This window comes from Pogona vitticeps, chromosome 5 (assembly GCF_051106095.1).
Source record: "Pogona vitticeps strain Pit_001003342236 chromosome 5, PviZW2.1, whole genome shotgun sequence".
In the NCBI taxonomy this organism is placed as follows: Eukaryota; Metazoa; Chordata; class Lepidosauria; order Squamata; family Agamidae; genus Pogona; species Pogona vitticeps.
In genome coordinates, this window is record NC_135787.1 from 185,534,888 (window position 1) to 185,555,061 (window position 20,174).

At 44.0% G+C, this 20,174-nt stretch overlaps 1 protein-coding gene across 5 annotated transcripts in view; it reads left to right on the forward strand.

Annotated features, from left to right (window-relative positions):
- Positions 1-20,174, forward strand: part of SOX5 (SRY-box transcription factor 5) — a 918,192-nt gene that overhangs the window by 360,873 nt on the left and 537,145 nt on the right. Inside the window, exon 1 of one of the 5 annotated variants that reach the window (XM_072999725.2) lies at positions 2,822-2,955. The exons of the other annotated variants lie outside the window; for them this stretch is intronic. The gene's annotated coding sequence lies outside the window, so the exon portion shown is untranslated. Of the gene's footprint in view, positions 1-2,821; positions 2,956-20,174 lie in introns of those variants that run through there. 5 annotated transcript variants of the gene reach the window in all.

The following is a 20,174-nucleotide window of genomic DNA, read 5'->3' on the forward strand; positions in this document are numbered from 1 at the left end:
ACACAGCCAAAGAACCCGAAAACCCACAGCAACCAATTTCACAGCTCTTCTTTCCCCTGCCACCTGATCCCTACACCCAAACAACAAATTCTTACAGGAGACTTTTGGTAAAGTGTTGAATATTTGCCTGAAGTCTGTATGTGAAGAAGTTTTGTTGTTGGCCAAAATCCAGTAGTAAGTCACAACTAGGGTTGTGACGTACAACTTGAATCTATGGGGTTAATGGAGGAGTTGACTTGCCAATTCTCCACAAATTCAATGGGCCCATTGCACCTAAGGGTAGGACAAGAGCCAGTGGGTGGAAACCCCGTCAGAGGGAGATCCAACCTGGAAATAAGGAGGAATTTCATGATGGTGAGAACCATTAAGCAGTGGAACAGCTTGCCTCCCAGTACTGTGGGTGCCCCATCACTGGCGGTTTTAAAGAAATGATTGGACGGCCATCTGTCTGGGATGGTATGAGGTCCGGGATGGTACAAGGTCTCCTGCCTTGGGCAGAGGGTTGGACTAGAAGACCTCCAAGGTCCCTTCCAACCCTATGATGATTCTATGATTCTAGGCTTTCCCTTGCTTTTGCTCTCTCTCTCCCCCATATGCGTGTACATGTGCATAAAGGGTTTTGCTCTGCCTCCTTTTGTGTAAAATGCAACAATGGATGAAAGAACTTACTGTCCTTCTTGCACACTGGAGACAAGAAAAGAAGTTCTGGAAAATTCTCCACAGGCTACTCAGTCCAGTCAAAATGAGAATGTGGCTTCTAAAATTGTCTTTGGATCCTTAGAATTAAAGTAACAATAGTGGCATCCAATTAGTAAAAGAGCATCAGTGTTTGCTTAGGAGTAACTTGTTGACTGAATACTTGTAGAGCACATGGATTACGGCAAGAAGTATTCCTCCCTTGCTGACTTAACTTACATTTTCCAAGGATTCCCATTTTTAACTTTTTGGACACAAAATGACTCACGGAGGCTAACTAAGGAACTTCAGAATTTCCACAGAAGGACAATGCACCATCTCTCGCAGCTTCTTACATTTCCATTTGCCATTAGGAGCAGATGTGTCCAAAGGAAATATAAGTATGACCTTTACAATGTTTCTCAATCCTAAATAGGCACCACTTCCAGCATACACTCTGAGTGGTGAATTCTAATCCATCCACTTGCAACATCCCTTAAAAGTGAAAGCAAAAAGCAAAGTGTTCTGCTTATATACTGGCCAATAGCGCTTAAAGCACTTTATAATGTACACTTCTTGAATTGCACGGGTTTGAGCAGCAGTTTGATTACACAAAGATTGTTTTCCTATAAATATTCCAATCAATCAATTAGTCAATATTCAATGAATCAATAAATTGAATTCAAATTAAATAAATACTATGTCCTATGCCATACAGAAATCCATAAGTTCAACACCAAAGGTGTTGAAATGGTCTACTTGCCCCCAAATGCAACATCTCTAATTCAGCTTCTAGACCAGGGAGGTCATAAGGACTTCTAAGGCTCTTTTTTTGTTTGTTTGTAAAAATTTGAATACAATACCAAAATGTGAAAAATAAACAAAAGGGTTCATTCATATATAAGATTACCTGGGATGGAGACAAACTTTTGAAAATAAGATCAAAATGAGAAGATTGACACTCTAGGCCACACAGAATGGGACTGAAGAGACAGAACCATCTGCTTTTGTGTGTAACATAACACCATATGCCCCCTTTGAGTTGGGAATTTAGAGATTTGGATGTAAGCACTAAAGGTGTATATCAGAAGAAAACAATGCCACCCTCACAATTAATAACAATGGCAATAACAATAACACTAATAATAGTCTTAGAACTGCAGGGCTGGAAGGAATTGGACAGATCACCTAGTCCAACCCTTGTCAACGAGGCACACTGGGAACTCCGGGCACACTGGGAACTCCTTAAGTATCTGGCTTTGCAACCAGATACTTAAGCAGTCATTAGATCAAATCCACGTGACGGAGTGAGCTCCCATCACTTGTCCCAGCTCCTGCCAACCTAGCAGTTCGAAAGCATGTAAAAATGCCAGTAGATAAATAGGTACCCCCACGGTGGGAAGGTAACGGCGTCCTGTGTCTAGTCGCGCTGGCCACGTGACCACGGAAATTGTCTACAGGCAAAATGCTGGCTCTACAGCTTGGAGACGGGGATGAGCACCATGCCCTAGAGTCGGACACGACCGGACTAAATGTCAAGGGGAACTTTTACTTAAGCCACTAAGCTATCCAGCAGTTCTGGTTTATTATGAGAGTTTAAGCACCAAAACAAACTCAAGGTGGTAATAGGAAGGAACCTCAGAACATAAGGAAATCTCTGGAGTAACAGGTGCTGGTGTCCTACGGGCATGGGCTAGGCATTTTGGAGAGGGGTAAAAAATTGCTTAGAAAACATGCTTCTACTGTTTAAACTCTGGGAATCTCCCAGCCACCATGGCCTATGGGATTCTGGGACTTGTAGTTGACAGAAGTAAATGTTTCAGCCTCTGGATTGCTAGACACAAAACCTGCAGAGTTCACTGTTCATCAGACAAGACCCCAAAGGTATTGTGCGTGCTTTATCTTGTGTTCTAGTTATGTAAACCTTGCTGGAGGAGCACAAAGCAAAACTGGGGTTGAAGTCCCCATTGTGTCAATACACTCAAGGGATGTGGCAACAGTTGGGTTGCAAAATTTGATTTGTTCCAGAGAAGAAAAGGACAGACCCTGGGGTTAGCAGGGGCCTAGCTTGACAAGAGAAGCACACTATTGCCTGTCTGTGGAGAGATTGTACTCTGTGTGGGATTTCCGTCAATCTCGCTTCCTTTTTCCCGGGCTCCTGATGCCACTGCTGGCGTCTCCGGTGACAGATCAGAACAAAGCTGCAAGAAGCATCTTTGAGCAGAGTCGAGGGTCTGACTAGTCATCCCATCACCACAGGGAGAAAGAAAAACCACACAGGTAACTGTGGTTTTTGTTCTAATGTTGTCTTCACAAAGCTGCTAATTATTACGTTTGTTTATCAAATAGCAAGGATAGGATGGAGGGGAAAAAATCTGTTGTCTGTTTCTGGAAAAGTTACATTTGGATTTGAACTTCCGGAACCTGCCAGACAGATCTTGTGGATGGCTCTCTCTCTCTCTCTCTCTCTCTCTCTCTCTCTCTCTCTCTCTCTCTCTCTCTCTCTCTCTCTGTGTGTGTGTGTGTGTGTGTAATTATGGCAGTTCTAATCTGAAAAATAGATTATTTCCCCATTCACTGGATAAGATTGAGGAATCTTTACTTCTTTATATGTTAGTGACCTTCTGTTCTCAGGTGCTCATGAATGTCTACCCCCATGACCTCTTAACCTCGACTAGGCTGGCTGAGTCCAAGGGGTACTGAAGTTCAGCAGGAGCTGGGGAAGGGCCTGAGGAATGCAGTAAGCAATTGTCAACCATTTCTTCTTCTGATTTATGGCAAACTCAACAGGGTTTTCAAGGTATATAAGATGTTCATGGATGGGTTTAACATTGCCAACCCTCAATGGCTGGACAGGAATTTGGACCCATGTCTCCTGAGTCCTATTCCGACATTCTATCCGCTACACCACACTGGCTGTCCAAGCGAACCGTGCATGTTGTGAACACTTACACTGTAAATTGTACATATTTTGTAATCCATATATGTTGCTAGCGCAAATATGTAGTATTTAGTAGGTTAAACAGTACTTTTGAATGCAGAAAGCCTTCCACACATGCTGTATTGATGCAAGGTTCACAATAACCTTGTAAGGTTGAAGAAATTTCTTGTCCCCATACTGCAGGTGGAAGGCTGAGCCTTAGATTGGCTTGGGTTCTTAGCAAACGAAAGGTTTTCTTTTTTAAATAAATATCTACAAGCAATTTGATGATTTCTGCTTTCTATCTCATTTATTTTAGTGGGTATGTCCTTCCAGTTCTTCTCACAAATACAGATGGCTGTTTAGTGAGTGGTTACTTAGGAAAGTTATCCTCAGTAAGCATTTTCAAAGCAGGAAGCAGTGACTTTTAACTAGTACTACACACGAATTTGGACTAATCCCAAATTTCAAACGAAATTGGCCTGATTCAGGCCAGTTTGTATGCGGTCCAGACTGATGGAGATTCCATTCCAGGATAAAGCAAAGAAAATGTACAAATCAGACAGAATTGGGAGCACAAATCAAATTGCACAGGGAACAAATCTCTTTGTCCTACTTTTTTTTAAAAAAGCAAACTTTAAATGTGCCTAATAGACAAACACCTATGTCTTTAGGGTGGATCCTGTCCCCTAAATGTCCTGTAAATTAGTACAAAACCAAAAATAGTTATTTTGGTTTCCTAACACATTGACTTTGCAAATTTACTAATGAACTTGGATCTGGGGCACAAATCAACCTGGATAGGACACAGATCACAGGATAGAATTGCAGAGTTTTGGTAAGATTCTCTTTTACTGACACTTAAAATCTCAATAAATTACTCTGAGACATTTGTAGGAGAAATTTTTTAAAAAAACCACATTTCTTTACTTACAATTACTTGTAGTTACAGACTTGTGTGTGCTGCTTTCTTTACTGTACATACACTTAGTAACCAACCATATTGATCAGCAGCAAACAAACAACTGCCACCAACAGATAAAAGAGAGGGGGGAAAACACCAGAGAAGTGGGGTTCTCTTTGAAATCAAAGGCTAGACAGACAGACAATCAACCCAACCCATAAAAATCCTTCCTAGTCACACAAACCACAGACAGGATGCAAGGCTGCAAGCAAAACTCCAACAGATACATTCCAAAGCCCTGCATTGGTCTTCAAACCAAATCACGGGGCCTGAGGAATGCAGTAAGCAATTACAACCTTGTTTTTAAACACATGTTGGCCATTGGTAAAATTCTGTTCTGCTCTTTGGGGAAAAATGAAATGTATGACCAAGACATGCCAAAAAAAGTGATCTCTCCGAATGTTTCTGTAATATTCTGTGAAGAGTGAAGATAGCTCCATCTCTCTTCTACATGGCTTCATGGGTTAGAAATTAGACGTAAGCATAGCAAAAAGGATCTGGGGCAGGAAGATAAGAGAGGACTAGCATATGAAGCAGTTCCATGTATTTGGTTAAAATATTCACTGCTGGTCAGATGTCATACAATAGTAGTTTGGAACAGGAAGTTGTTTTTTTTAAAAAAAGTTTTTTAAAGTGACCACCTACAGAATCCATGCTTCTATTTGGGGGATTCTGGGAGTTGTGGTCAAAAATGTTACTCTTCCATGCTCTGATTACGTGCATATTATTTTAAAATGGGTCATATATATTATATACCATATTTTTCTGTTTATAACACACACCCATAAGACGGCCCCCCACCACTTTTCTAACCCCCAAATTACGAAAACTTAGCTTTGAGGATTCAGCCTCTGGGCTCAAAATGTCAGACATTAGGAGCCCCCATTGAATCTGAGCCTACAGGCTCCACCTCTAAGGAGGTGTGTTCCAATTGGACTGTACAGCATCAGCTGATGTCAGTTCCATAAGGTTCGTGATTGTAGGAAGCTAAGCCTCGTGGCGGAAGGAAGCCTGTTTACAGAGGCAAAGTATGTGCCATTTTGTTCTCTCCTCAACTATCCCAGCTTACCTCCGTGTAAAAGATGGCCCTCGATTTTTAGTGTAATTTTTAGGAAAAACTGGTGTCTTATACATGGGAAAATACAGTAAATAAAAAAAAATAAATGTTTTAAAAAATCTTCCTTATTCTTAGCATGATAAACTTAACATGTGTTCCCAGTTTGCTAGTATTCTGTTAGCTTATTCCTTTATGAAGTTATTGGTCCTGCTTTTGGGATGGTGATCAAAGGTGCTCTTTCAGAGCAGTTACAATGCGTGAAGAGTGATGAGCAAAATACAGATCTACTGGATCCAGTGGCCACACTGACTGGCAACAAAACCAGGATCAGCAAGTTGGGCTGGCACCATCACATCTGGGTCCTTGTTTTGGACCTGAATGCCAGTGGCATCTGATTTTAGAACTGATGTGACAGCTCTGCTCTAGTAGGCATTGGCAGGTGGTTGGTGGAGCAGATGGGGCCTTTGACAATGCTTCTGGGCTTCATAATCTTCGCCTCCAGTGGTCTCCAAATAACACAGGGAAGCTTGAAAACAAGTTTTCTAATACTAACACATAAAGCCATTAAGAATGCATGGGGATTGACGGAAATGTGCTAGGACCACATCTCATTGTCAGTTGAGAAATGGAAACACAACTGTCTGGAGGGGAGACTGCTGAAGCTGGGTGGCCTCTATCTGAGCCAATCCCCACCCCCACCCCAAAATTAGGATTCTGGCTCATGTAAAGAGGCAGCCTGGAGAAAGCAGCCTCTCCCACCTCAGACAACTGTCTTTCCATATCCAACATGATGGTGGAGGGGGTGAGGTTGGTATGGTCTCCTCAAATACAGGGGCTCCACACACTTCCTTAATGACTCAACAGGGCTTAATTCTGTCTCTCTGTGTGTGCATAAGCTTCAAAGCTCCACCTCCTCTGTTGGGCTCCCACTCAGAGACAGTAACCTGGACTCCCTGCCCCACCTCCTCCCAGCCCTGCTTCTGAGTGGGCGCCTGACAGAGGAGGCAAGGATGAGAAGCACCAAACGCCTATTCGGCCAATAAACGAATCGGCACAAACCGACGAACTGATGGTTTGTGGTCATTCTAAATACAACTTCTCCAAACAGTCCTTTTTGCCCCTCACCCCTGTCTGTGAGACAATTCATGGAGTTATTTCAAAAAGCTCTTTCGTAGAGACTGTTCATTGCAACTATCCAAGAATTCTGCCGAGCCTCTCATTCAGTAATGAGGTGAATATGTGTAGTTGGTTTCATGAGGCTGGCATTATTGTGTAGCTTGTGTAAAACAAAGTCCTTCTGCTACCAGTGAGTGAACTGTCAACGTTTGAAATATGACCCACCAAAGTGGAGCAGAAATGAGGCAGCCTGTCACTTCTGAAAAACTTTTGATTGCTGACTTCTCATTTAAATTAAGAGGATTTATTTCCATTGGGGCACCCCCAACCCAACCCAGCTGCCGCTTCGTGTTCCAGTCCAAACTGGGTTGCTGATTCCTGCCTTTTGCAAGGGATCAGAAGGTAGCCTAATTTAGAACAATCCCACCAATTCACAAAGAGCTCATTAGTCAGACGGAAGTGCCGGGCAGGTTAGCAAAGACAGTCTCTATGAAGGAAGGTCAAAGGGCAAGCCTACTGTTTACCAAGTCTGTAAACGATAATCGTCTGCCTCCATGTATGGTTATTATCTACAGGGAGACCCGTTTTCTCTGTGTTGAAGGATCACTGCCTGAAATATGTGTCCACTATTCTAGATCCCAAGGAAAGAAATGAACTGCCAAAATCCACCTCTTTCCTGACCCAAGAACTGACTTTGAAAAGAATTGACTATTCCTTTAACATACTGGGGGATTTTACTGCTGGAAGCTGTTTAACAGGCATAGTGCCGGGTGCTTAATTGTGTCAACAATTATTCACACATTAGCACCAGCTCTTCCTTCAGGTTTGTACAGCAATGACTCGTGAAAGTAAGTTGATCATACTCATCATAAATAGAATTAGCTTTTGGGCAAAGTTGGTATTTGGCAGAGGGGAAAAAATGGAAATTAAATCTGCCAGTGTTATATACGTTTGTTCGCTTCTGGAATCCGTTAGCTGAAAAAAGAAATGGGCGATTCTGTGAAGTAAATTGGGATATGTGCGCATATGTTTGTTTCTGATAGAAAGGCACATTCATGCAGAATGCAACTCAATTTGCAAAATAATATCATAATAACAATAATGTGGTGAAGAATAATTACCTCGGAAACCACTTTCCTTGTTTGCTTTTCAGCATGTACATTTTCAGCTAATGCTCTCCTATGAGATGCCGTTTACTTCAGTAGGAACGTGAGCGGGAAAACAGTACAGTTCTTTACTGTTAGTTTGGTTTACTCTCCGCTGAATTGGCAGAGAAGACAATTGTCTTTGCTTCAAAATGTACTAGCTTTATAGACTCGCTGATTTTAACTAATAATTGTGTGCTTTCAATTCTGACTTTTGATGGCCCTTTCCAGAGTTTTCTAGGTAAAGAATATACAGAAGTGGTTTACCATTCCCTTCTTCTGGGGGCATTCTGGAACTGTGCAGCTTGCCCAAGGCTACACAGACTGGCTCTTCTCACAGGAGGCACAGTGAGGAACTCCCAACCATACCTAAACCACTTTGCTAGCCAGCCAGCCAGCCAGCCAGCTGATTTTTGAAAAATACTAATAGAGTAATCTGCTGGCAGAGCAGTTCTGCGTGCTGAAATCTGCCAACAGAAGAGTTAAAAAGAGGGCAATAATGAGCAGCACAAAGGAAAAATCAAGTTACACTTTATTGAAGCCTCCTCCAAATCAGGATGTGCCCTTAATGGCAGCCCAAACATACTCCAGAGCAAGGGTAATCCCAAGAAAGTGTCAACACTTGAGCCTGGGAGGGGTTTGGACAGCTGCACATTTGCACCCTGCCTTACTGCTGGTTCAGCTGGCCCATAAGCATTTCAGCCAGTTTGTATTGCACTACGAATTATTAGTGCTCCAGTCTCAATGGAATCAAAAATTAAAAGCTAGTCACGGTGCAACACCAATATAGTGCATGCCAGTGCACACTGAGGGCAACTTTCTTCGATCCAGCTCTCTGTACTTAAGAGAGCAGGTACAAATGTGCCTATTCTATGCATTTTCCCAGAGCAACCTGAAAAGATATACAAGTGTACATTCATGTAGGGTTGCAGTCAAAGTTTATCCCAAATTTTGTTTCCCACAGTAGCCAGGGGCTGAAAAGTGATGTAGTGGAGTCAGGGCTCACAAGATCTGAAGGCTTTCTGAAGAATAGGGATCATGATATCATCTGCCAATCCCCTCAGGCTTTCTTGTTCCCTCTGATCTTAGTTGTGTCTTTTGCAGTAGGTGAAAAGCCCGATCTTAACTATTATTATGATCATGGATGTTGGCATGTCTTTGGGACTAAGTCCCAAATCCTAAGCCCGAGTCATCAAATCATCAGGCTTGGGACACAGGACTTGGACCCCAAGACTCGGACTGTGCATGTGCCGCCACTGCGCCCCCTGCACCCAAAATTGCTGCTGTGTCCCCATGCCTCCAGGCACCCCTGTTGCCACCATGTGCTGCTACACAGTACGAGTTAAGTCAGACCTGACCGCAAGCTGCCCATCCCTGATTATTACTAGGAAAGCTGTAGGAATGTGCAGCGGCCCTGTCCCACTTTATGCCCGAATATGATTTGGTGTCTGTCACATTCCATGCCTTTTAGAGAACACTCAGACCTGATAGTTGTCTGGGTGTAGGTCGGTATTTGTGTGTGTAATGCCTCACCTCATTCCATCATCTTAAAAAGGGGAACAGAATACCAAGACACCCCCATGTATAAGACACCCCCCACTTTTCTAATCCAAAATTAAGAAATCTAAGTGGGGCTTAGCAAGTGTAGGGGGAGAGGGATCAAAGCGCTGCAGGATCGCTCTGATCCCTGCTTTCCCCTCCACTTGTTTTTGTTCTCTCCTCAGCTTACGTCCGTGTATAAGATGACCCTCAATTTTTAGTCTAAAGATTTTAGACAAAAGTATAGTCTTATACATGGAAAAATAAGGTATCTTGTAGCCAGAGATGGCCAGCAAATAGGAGGAATTCAATGGTCCAACTGACAGCACTCAGGAAAGCCCTCAGTTCTGAGGCCTGTTCTGCCAGTGGGGCACTGGAAGATGAGGAGAGCTGGCCGCTGTGACACCTGTTTGCCCAGGAGAAAGCTGACAGCTAAGAAGATTCAAGCAAAAGCAGGACCAGCATCTTAAGACCTTCATAAGTGTTTGTTATTTGCTGGAAAGGCATACTGGGAGCTGTAAATTCAGTTACTTTGTGGAAGATACCTCCTTAAAAAGCATCTTGCTTCTGTCCTTCTTAGCCTTGCCTGGACTCCTCAGAACAATTTATGACCCACTTCTGTCTGCTCCTGTGATGTAAAGCAACAACACTTGCACCAGACATTTTGACTTGGCTGCTCGTTTGGCAGCTGGATTGACTTCGAGTATGTAGACCAGCACTCGCTGCCCACAGACATAACAATATGTTTCCAGAGGATGAGGTGAAGGCAGGATAGAAAGGCTTCTGGATGGGACAGTGGCAGTCTGCAAAACGAGTTGCTGTGTTTCACTTTTTCCTTTCTTTTTCCAGCAACCCAAGGCAAGCCCAGGGTAGTAAGGGAGGGACTTTAAAAAAACAACAACATCGTACAGTCCTGTTTGATTCTCTCTTAGAAGGGCAATGCAGGCTGCATGTTATTCCTTCACGCTACTTCACTTCATCCTCTCCCTTTCTTAGTGCTCTCTTTTGCTGGCCACCAGTAGAGCAAGTAGGTTGATTAAAGAAGAAAACAATGCCTTTTAGTTAAACTGAAAGGGAAAGATGGGGAGGGAAACCCACTCATGCCTACCTCTACCTTTTGTATTCTTTCATTCTCTCTCTCCTTACTCTTCCTCTCAAACTCAATTTACCTGGGGGCTGCTGGAGGCAGAGTCTGGGTGATGCTAGGTCACATCAGATTTTCCGCCAAGTGGAGCAAGAGCCCGAGGAAGCCACCCAGGAGTTTCCTTGGCCTGGCTGGGGCTACGAGGAGGAGGAGGAGGGGCGTGCAAGCCCTCGTCACCGGCCATGACCCCCTCCAGCTCCTTCTTCACTACCACCAACACCAGCAGCAGGATGAAGAAGCGGAGAAGGGAGGGAGCGCTGGTGACCGCTTAGCCAGGTGGAAGGAGGGCACAACATAAATTTTTTTAAAAAACCCTCACAGAATTTATTCGCGAAGGCTTTCACAGCCAGGATCTAATGGTTGTTGTGGGTTTTTCGGACTTCTTGGCTGTGTTCTGAAGGTGGTTCTTCCTAACGTTTCGCCAGTCTCTGTGGCCGGCATCTTCAGAGGACAGCAAACTGAAGATGCCGGCCACAGAGACTGGCGAAACGTTAGGAAGAACCACCTTCAGAACACGGCCAAGAAGCCTGAAAAACCCACAACAACCCTCACAGAATTTGCCTTGCCAAAGGAGAAAAGCCCCCACCGGTAGCCGCAAAATTAAACAGAACGGGGCGGGGGGGCCCCACAGGTGTGTGTGCGCACACAAACACATACACGCACACAGAGGTCCGGCAACCTTCCTCTGAGGGCCCCCTCAAAAAAAGGCGCACTCAGCAGCAGCAGCTACCCCCCACCAAGACAGAGGAGCAAACTTTGTGAAGCGAGCCCAGGCAGCCTCCAGAGCCAAGGTGGCTGAAGCAGGATGAAGAGGAGGAGGAGGGGGAGGCACCACTGGGAGCTGAGATGGCCGCTGGCCAGGCTGGTGCTGGGGGTGCCGAGAGAGAAAGAGAGCCGTAGAGCCGCTCCCCTGGAAAGAGGCGGTGGCAGCTGCTGTTGGCAGCTTGGAAGCACTCTTCAAGGACAGGCTGGGAGCGAGCTCCGTTCTCAGGCATCGCTCGGCGGCAGCTCGGGCGCTCGGGGAACAGGGCCAGCAGTGCGCCTTGCTTGCCGGCTTTCCCCCAAGACAGTGCCTCTTGCACCCTCCATCTGGAACTGCAGCCTGTCTGCTGGCAGACAGGCAGGCTAGCTGGCAGGCTGCAGTTCTGGATGGAGGGTGCAAGAGGCACTTTCTTGGGGGAGAACCGGCAAGCGAGGTGAGGCTTTTTTTGACTCTTGACAGCAGAGGACGCGTGGGCGCTTTGGGGGTGCAGGCAAGGCGGGGGCCACAAACTATCATTCGGCGGGCCACAAATGGCCCCCGGGCCGCATGTTTGAGACCCCTGCTCTACAATCAGTGGTACTTTGGTTCCCTTCGCCTGCAGCTTTGTGGCTGCTACGCTAGAGGACATTGGATAACTGTAGAAACAAGTCTCTAAACAGTACAAACTTTGATGATTTCATCGACTCCACAGCAGAAATAGGAAGATTAATTTCTAATGTAAATACAGCATGCTCTGCTTCTCTGTGGGTGCAATCTCCACATCTTCCTTACTTTTTCTTTCCCTTTCCTTATTTGTAATTGTGTTGCATCTTTTTTTTAAAAAAATATTTTAACACCATCAATGCCAGATGGAACACACAGGATGTGGGTGGATGCTGCTACCCTATGAGTGCCTCTGGACATTTTGCTCTGGATTCTGGAAACACATAGATAACCTTGATTTGGTCAGTATTTACACGATTGTCCAAAGAGAGCACACAGATTAGAAAGCAGTTACATGTCTGCTTATGCATTATAAAATCGAAAATTGTGTTTTTTAAACAAAAGCCATTATTTGTTATGTTTCGGAATATAGATATCTTTTTGAAGTCAGTTGTACTTTCACATTAGCAGAAGAGTCGTGCCCATTTCTTTTAATCCAAATCAGCCGTACATTGTGTAAAACATGGGTTATGCAGATATCATCTCTTCACTAATTTGTTCAGCAGAAATACGTTGCCTGGTGGGGAGAGCTGGTAGTAGTTATTTTCTCCTATATCTAAAAGTTATAGAAAAATGTAAAGTTTCTTACTGCGAGAATTGAAGATAAACTGAGAATATGTACTAGGGCAGTGGATTTTTATACTAAAGATCTCTCTTGATACCAGAAGGAAGTGGAAGATCAGTTAATCCTGTTCAGCAGAGGTCCCCAACCCCTGGTCCGTGGCCCGTTGCCGGTCCATGGCCTGAGCCTGACTGGGCCACGAAGACAGACCACCCGTCCCCTGCACGCACTCCCCTCCCCACAGCTGCTTTGCACACATGTGCGTGTGCCAGCACCGGCGTGAGCACTCCCCCCTTCACGCATGCACCTAGTGCCCAAGCGAAGGGGCATGTGGGCGGGCACCCCTGCGCATGCGCGAAGGGTGGGGGAGCACTCACGCAGGTGCTGGCCGGTGGGCGGGTGCCCCCCACTTCATGCATGCACCCAAGAGCATGTGTGCACCTGCGTGCACCTGTAGGGAGCCCCCTGCCTTCCTCAGAGGCTCAGCCGGTCTGCGGTCCCAAAAAGGTTGGGGGCCACTGCTGTTCAGTCATTATCTTGGCTTGTCGAAACCTCATGCATTGAGAGTAGCGCTGTAGGCCTACCCCAGCTTCGACAGTGTGAATGGGGAAGAGAAGTTCTCTCCATACAGTCTCTTCATGTGAGCCAGAACCTGAAGAAATTGGAAGTTTTCTTTCATGTGGAGAAGCTACACATGTACAGCAGGGTTCCCTGCTTCATGTAATCACATTCATGTGCTCAAAGTCATGGCAGAGGAGGCAGGCCTCCATCAGGGCTTGTGGGCACAACCTCTTAGATAATGACTGAATAGGGCTAGACGGAAAATGTGTGGTGAGAACTTCAAGAGAGCATATCTTAGGTTCATGTGGAGATCCAGCATTTTTAGAATGGACTTGAACCCACCCCCCGTTACATAGTTCAGAATGGGGTAGGGATAATGGAAGGTTGTGCATTCTTCTGCATCTGAATGTTAGGATCTTGTTGCCATACAAACTTTATGGTCTGCTTAACATGAGCACTTTTGCAGTGTTCTGAAAATTTATCTGGAAACATTTTCATCCATTTTGGGCTTTTTGGCAATTTCTTAGTGGGAAACTCTTAAGTTAATTTTAGGCAAGTGTAATAATGGTCAGCCTTTTTCACAAATCTCATGATATCCAGAGATGGATATTCAAACCAGCTGTACCTCCTTTCATCTAGTTATACAGCAAACACCACACACCCCCATTTACTGGAAAACTATCTTTTCAGAGGCCTTGACCCTGCAGGCCTTCTCCTGCCTCATTTTTTCCTTTCAAATTATTAAAAATAATATTTTTACTAGAAAAGCCCTTTTATGCCCTCTGGTGGCCAAATATATATAAACTGGAGTATATGTAGCCCTTGAGGTGGTGCCCTGAAGTCTTCAAGCAAGGTAACATCCAATAGACAGTTCACAATGGACATATATGTACACACAATCACCTTTTTTGATATGTGCACCTAGCTGTACGCTAAGGTCCCTATTGCATGGTTTTCTGCCATGCAGTTAATGGTGTCACCTCTAGCTCTCCCTAGTGGGGTTAACGCGTTGCCTCTCCTGACGCCACATCAATGCCATTCAAAGACTGTTTATTTTCCGAGTCCTCTCCATTTGATTCCTTCTCTATTATCTTGGCCAGGTTTGTTGTTTTTAATGCTGTTCCCAGCGGTCTTTTATTCCGAATGCCTTAAATGTGTTTTATTGCTTGTTTAAACGGTGTAAGACTCCTCAGGGATTTTATTGATGTGGGGGGTATAAATCTCTCAAATAAATATATAAATGACATTGGGGGATACCTCAAATAAATAAATGACATCAAAATAACTGAGCAAAGTCTTTTGATGGATGGGAATGATGAGGGAGAACTGTAGACCAGCAGTAAATGTTACACTTGAGTCAGAGTGTCATATCCGGGTTTTGCCTGATATGTGGCAAAATGGTGATTCTTTGGAGGATATATAGGGCAGATGGGGAAAAGAGATGTTCTGCTCCTTCCCATCCACATCCCTTGCCAATCCTCTTTCCGTCCCCATTGCTATGGTTGTAAACCCATGGTTTATGAGAGAACTAGCCACAGAGGTCAGGCTACCTTGCCTGCCTCTTCTTCCCTGAAATTATCCCCTCCCAATATTTCCTTTTGCTTCAAAAGGAGAGGCTGGATAGCTCAGTTGCTTCGGTATCTGGCTGAGGAAGTTAGAAATTCAGTTCCCCACTGTGCCTTCTGGGTGAAGAGCCAATCCTGATTCTAGGATTTGTGGTCCAAAAAGGTCACCTTTCAAGTTGTGGATAGAACAACAAGTGCACCACCAATTATCTTTGCTAGCAGGCTGGCTAGCTCATGTTTTAGGTATGTGGCTGCAGATCCAAAGGCTGGGAGTTCAATTCCACACTAGGCCTCCCAGGAGAAGAGCCAGCCTGGGTGGCCTTGGGCAAGTTGCAGAGTCCCAAGGCACCCCCAAAGGAAAGGAATGGGAAACCATTTCTGAGTATCCTCTCCCTGGAAAACCTTGAAAGGGGTTGTCATATGTCAGAGTTGACTTGGTGGCACATGGTTGTTATTATTAGTAAGGAGATGTCTGATGTAAGGGCAACAATAGGTAACTGAGCATCCTCCAGATATTGTGAGGTAAAATTCCCGTCAGCCCCAGTGGCTAGGGATTATTGTCCTCCAAACCATGTGGAGGGCAATGAATTGTCTCCTCTGTGTTGGGGCTGAGAGGCAGAGGAGGGCCTCAGAAGGTTACATTGTAAGAGGAACTCATTGTATTACTCATTCCTAGGGATCGGATTTTAGAATTTCTCAGACTATAATTCTCCATTCTGAGAGTTGTACCTGACAGACAGACACCTGACAGACCTTATAGCTCAGCTTCAGAACATTCCAGTTGAAGCCTTTCTCCCAAGAGAACCACATTTAGGTATCTGTCCATCAGGCAGAATTCCAAGAGTGGAGAATTATGGAATTTGGCATCCAGGAAACCCCAAAATCCCATCTCTGATCATTCCTCCCCAAAAGTCAGGTTGCCATTATGGTTAGCAGTACTCCAATCATGAAAGTAATGTGTTATGTTACACATTATTAGTACAATGTGTTGTCATAAGCAGCAGGCCTCTAAAACATGGGGAAACATTCTCTGGTTTCAATGACCAGTTCTGCACCTTAAAAATATGTACCAGAGTCCAAAAGAGAAAACCAAAGTATATTTCCATTGCCATTTAGGAGTCAGAAAAGAATGATAGAAAACATGAAGTATCTCTATCAAAATATCCTTTAAAATGTCTTTAAATGGCCTTTAAATGTATATTTTGAAACTAACTAGGTGCTGTTCTTTGCATCTAAACAAGGTGTGATAACTAAAGGTAACTCCACAATTGTTTTATTCCTCAAGCAACTCGTTAATGGTAACTACATTACTTGTTATTACTAATATGCATCAGAGTGGAATTATCTGTCCTTTATTTTTTTTAATTAAGTACAGTAGATTTAAGCACATATAACTCGCCCTTTGAAATAAATTAGACTAATAAGTTGCCATTTATTCATCCCGTGCCTGAAATATTTTGTGTTCCTGCCATTTGACCCCACTTTGAGCTTCTGAGCACCAAGCAGGTTGAAAGTTCAGATCGGTAGTTTAAAAAAAAAAAAAAAGAGCTGGTGCGTGTTGTTAATATCTCAAAACAGTTCTTAGAAGGAGTTTGATGTGAGGAGGGAAGAAATAACCAAAGATAAATAAAAATGTGTGGTCCTTCAGAGAGTCATAATTGTGTACAGTCTGCATCCTTCCTCTGTATAGTTTATCCTGATCATTTTGAGGACTGTCTCCCCCGCCCCATCTCTCTCTCTCTCTCTCTCTCTCTCTCTCTCTCTCTCTCTCTCTCTCTGTCACACACACACACACACACACACACACACACACACACACACAGATGATCTGCTGGAGCAGATGAAAAAAGCTATGTGTCTAATATTATCAGGGAAGGGGAGGTGGGGTGGGGGGAGTGAAATATGGACATCTGTTTAACAATTCCCTTTTGTTGGGAGGATCATAGAGACAGTGTTGCCTGCCTGTTGCACTCAATCAAAATGAATAAAATGCTGATTTTTAAGAAAAAAAAAAAGGAGAGGGGAGGAGGAAAAATATCAAGCGGAAGAGGGCCTGAAAGTATTTACTTACACTTTTCTGTTTTAATTTTTTTTTGCAGCGTGATGATGAGGGAGAATCCCTCGGGCTTGATGGTTGAAGGGGGAGAAGGGCCGAGAGATTTCAGCAACAGTAAAGGGAAGGTTTTGTGTTTTTCTCTCCCCCCCCCCCTCCAATACTGGCCCAGGAGAGCTAAACAGCAGTCGGAACTAATTGTAGCTCACTTAGGAAAGTCTTCATTAGCGCTTGCCACACATGGCCGCCAGATGTGCAGGACAGGAGGGAGGGAGAAGGGGGGGAGGCTGTGAAGAACAGGCGAACATACTTAAACCTAATAATCTGCCTTTTGTTTTCTGAGCTATTGTGTTGGGGAGGGCAGGAATGGAGGGGGGAAACCCGGGCTGCTTTTTTGATGCACTCCGTCCCTTGTTGGCTGAATGGAATGCTTTGTCTTCTGTTCTTTCCTAGGGAAACACACACATACACCACAATCCCAGGCTCAGGACCAGTGAAAGGATATTTTTATAGCTATCAGTGACCTATTCTTCTGCCAGACAAGGGCAAAATTATCCGGTGGCGGCCGGGGAGGGGGGGGGTTGGAGGAAACGCAATGTGCTGCCCCTACTGGCTTTTTCAAGGTGGCAAGCTCACTTTCAGTAAACATGTTAATTCGCAAAATATTAAATAGGCTTTAGAGTCATCGGTCGAGATTAAGCGGGGAGGGTGGATCCTTTACCAAACAAGGGCAGATCTTTTGGGATGAGGTGGTGAGTGTGGGAACCAACTTTTAAAAATAAAATTAAACAACAACCCCACTTTTCTGTAGTTCAGGAAGAAGGCACCTGGGATTCTTCTGATCCCATTGGAGATCATTGGCCATTTGGGATGGGGCTAATGGGGTTCAGAGTCCAGCAACGTCTAGAAGGCCACAAAGTCCCCACTCTGGCTCTTGTTGTCGAATGCAGATCGATATGAAACAGTGTAAAAATACCTTCACACATAGAATCATATTTCTGCATGTACAGATATATACCCGTTGTGAAAGGGAATCACTCATTATCCACTTGGGCAAGTATAAGCCCCCTTGTTTTCAACGGAGAGATCTTTGGCAAAGCAGGGATCATGGAGGACAGATGAAAAGCGGTGACCTTATGAATAAGTTTCTGACCAACATCTGCCAATTTGATGTAAGCAAGAAACGCTGCTGGATAGCTCAGTGTTTTAAGCGGTTGGGAGTTTGGTTCATCACTCTGCCTCTTTGACTGGACTTGATGATTCATGGGGTCCCTTCTAGCTCTGCAGTTCTAAGATGATAATGGTGGTAATGGAGCTGATGGTGATGATGGAAATTTAAGAGTTACCCAGCAGAAATATCTCAGTTCACTCTGAATTTTTTTCTTTTGGTGAGAAATTATGTGAAGATACTGTAACTTGTAAATCTGTAGATCCACCGTACCAAGATTACAATTCCTTCCAATTTTGAAGGTCATCAAAAGTTTTTTAGCTTCTTCCAAGGTTCTGCAATAGTTTTGCTTGGGAAGGAAGGTCTAAAGTCCCTTTGAGTTTAATTTGGGTAAAATGTTATGTGAAAAACTAGCCATATCATCATGATCATGTACAGTAACACGAATTGGTAAGGTCATGCATACAGACTGAATTAGTTTTTTTCACTATGAATGGGAAAGAATTTTACTGGCTTTAACAAAAGTAGCATTTTCATATATTTTTAGACCTCAGGGAAGAAGAAATACGCATTGCTTTAGAAAGCTGTACATATGTGAGGCACATTTGTGCACAATTGTGTCCAAAACAAAATGCGTGTTTTGGAACATGAGCTGGAAGAAAAAAGACAAACACACCTTAGTAAATGGGAGAAAATATGTAACCTAGTTAAAATACTTTAAAAGATGAATAGAGAGGAAATGGTAAAAATATACAGTGATGCCTTGCAAGACGAATGCGTCACGCAATGAAAAACCTGCAAGACGAAAATGTTTTGCGATTTTTTGGTGACTTGCAAGATGAATTTTTCTATGGCCATGCTTCGCAAGGTGAATTCCCCCCCCCCCTTTTTGGTTTATTTTAAATCGCACAACTGTTAGTACCACGCTTCGCAAGACGAAAATTTCGCAATACAACATGATTCACTGAATGAATAATTTTTGTCTTGCGAGGCATCACTGTAAATGGTTTTCCACGTGTCTCCCCACTTCCCCCTTTTCTTGCATACAAAAGAAGGACAGGAAGGAAATGGACGTGGGATATGAAAATTCACAATGCAAATAAGACTGAGAGATCCTCATGTCCCCAATCCTTATGCTTTAATTGTTACAATGAAAAGGAGCTTGGTCACCTATGGAGAAGCCCATGTGCTGCTCTTGTTCTGTTTCTAAGTTTCCTTGAAAATGCTGATTTTGAATCTTAAAAGCTGTTGCTTCTCTGGAGGGCTTTCAGCTACTGAAGGATTTCCTCTCCTCATATTTACCTGCATATCCCTTGAGATCATCGTCGGAAGCCATTCTCTGAGTGCCTCCACCAGAATATACCGCCATGTACAAGGTTGCATAAAACTGTCTTTCAGCAATCCAGAAGAACCACATAGAAACAGTCTGTGGCTTTAGGCACCCCTGATATTTTTCTCTCTTTTCAAGACTCTTGCAAAAGATATGAAGTTTGTAGAAGATGAGGAATGAGTAGCAATGTAAATCCTCCAGTTGTCCTCTCACTCTCCATGTGAGGAAGCCCAAAATTATTCACCTCGTCCTTCAAGAGGCCAAGATATTCTGTGGCAGAAGAATAGATGGCCCAAGAACAATTCTTTGCACAAAGTTTAAAAAAAGCAGCAAATCAGTAAAATAATTGTCCAAAATACAAATAGCACAACGGGTGCAAAATGGCACCGGCTGCTGTTTTATTGCATGGACATGTAAATAGCAGATCCATCAGCCTCTTTTCAAATCACCAGTGAGTCCTCTTCTGCCTGCTGGATGTCGGTGTGCTTTCCTCCTCAAAGTAGAGAGATAAAACGTGGATGAGCAAAAGACACCATGATATGCCTTGCTCTCTCTGGGAGGTGAGGCATCTTACAATGACTTAAAAATTTTTTGGCAAGGTGTCTTATTGACTTGAGACAACCTACACTGATATAAATGAAGAATAATGTGGCTATTCTTTAAACCCTTTGCAGGTGGAAGGAAGAAACAATGGGACCGGAGACTGATAAAGCTGATGGTACTCATTTCTGAGCTGAGTAGGACCAGCCCTACCAGTAGGCATCATGAGGCAGCCACCTTAGATGCAAACCCACCAGTATTAGGCATCCTTCAGTCTCAAGCGACTATGGTAACATGCTTTGTATGGAGGACTTGGAACAGCGTCTCGTGTGGCTGAGAAGGCCAATTTGAGAGTGACAATCCCTTCCAC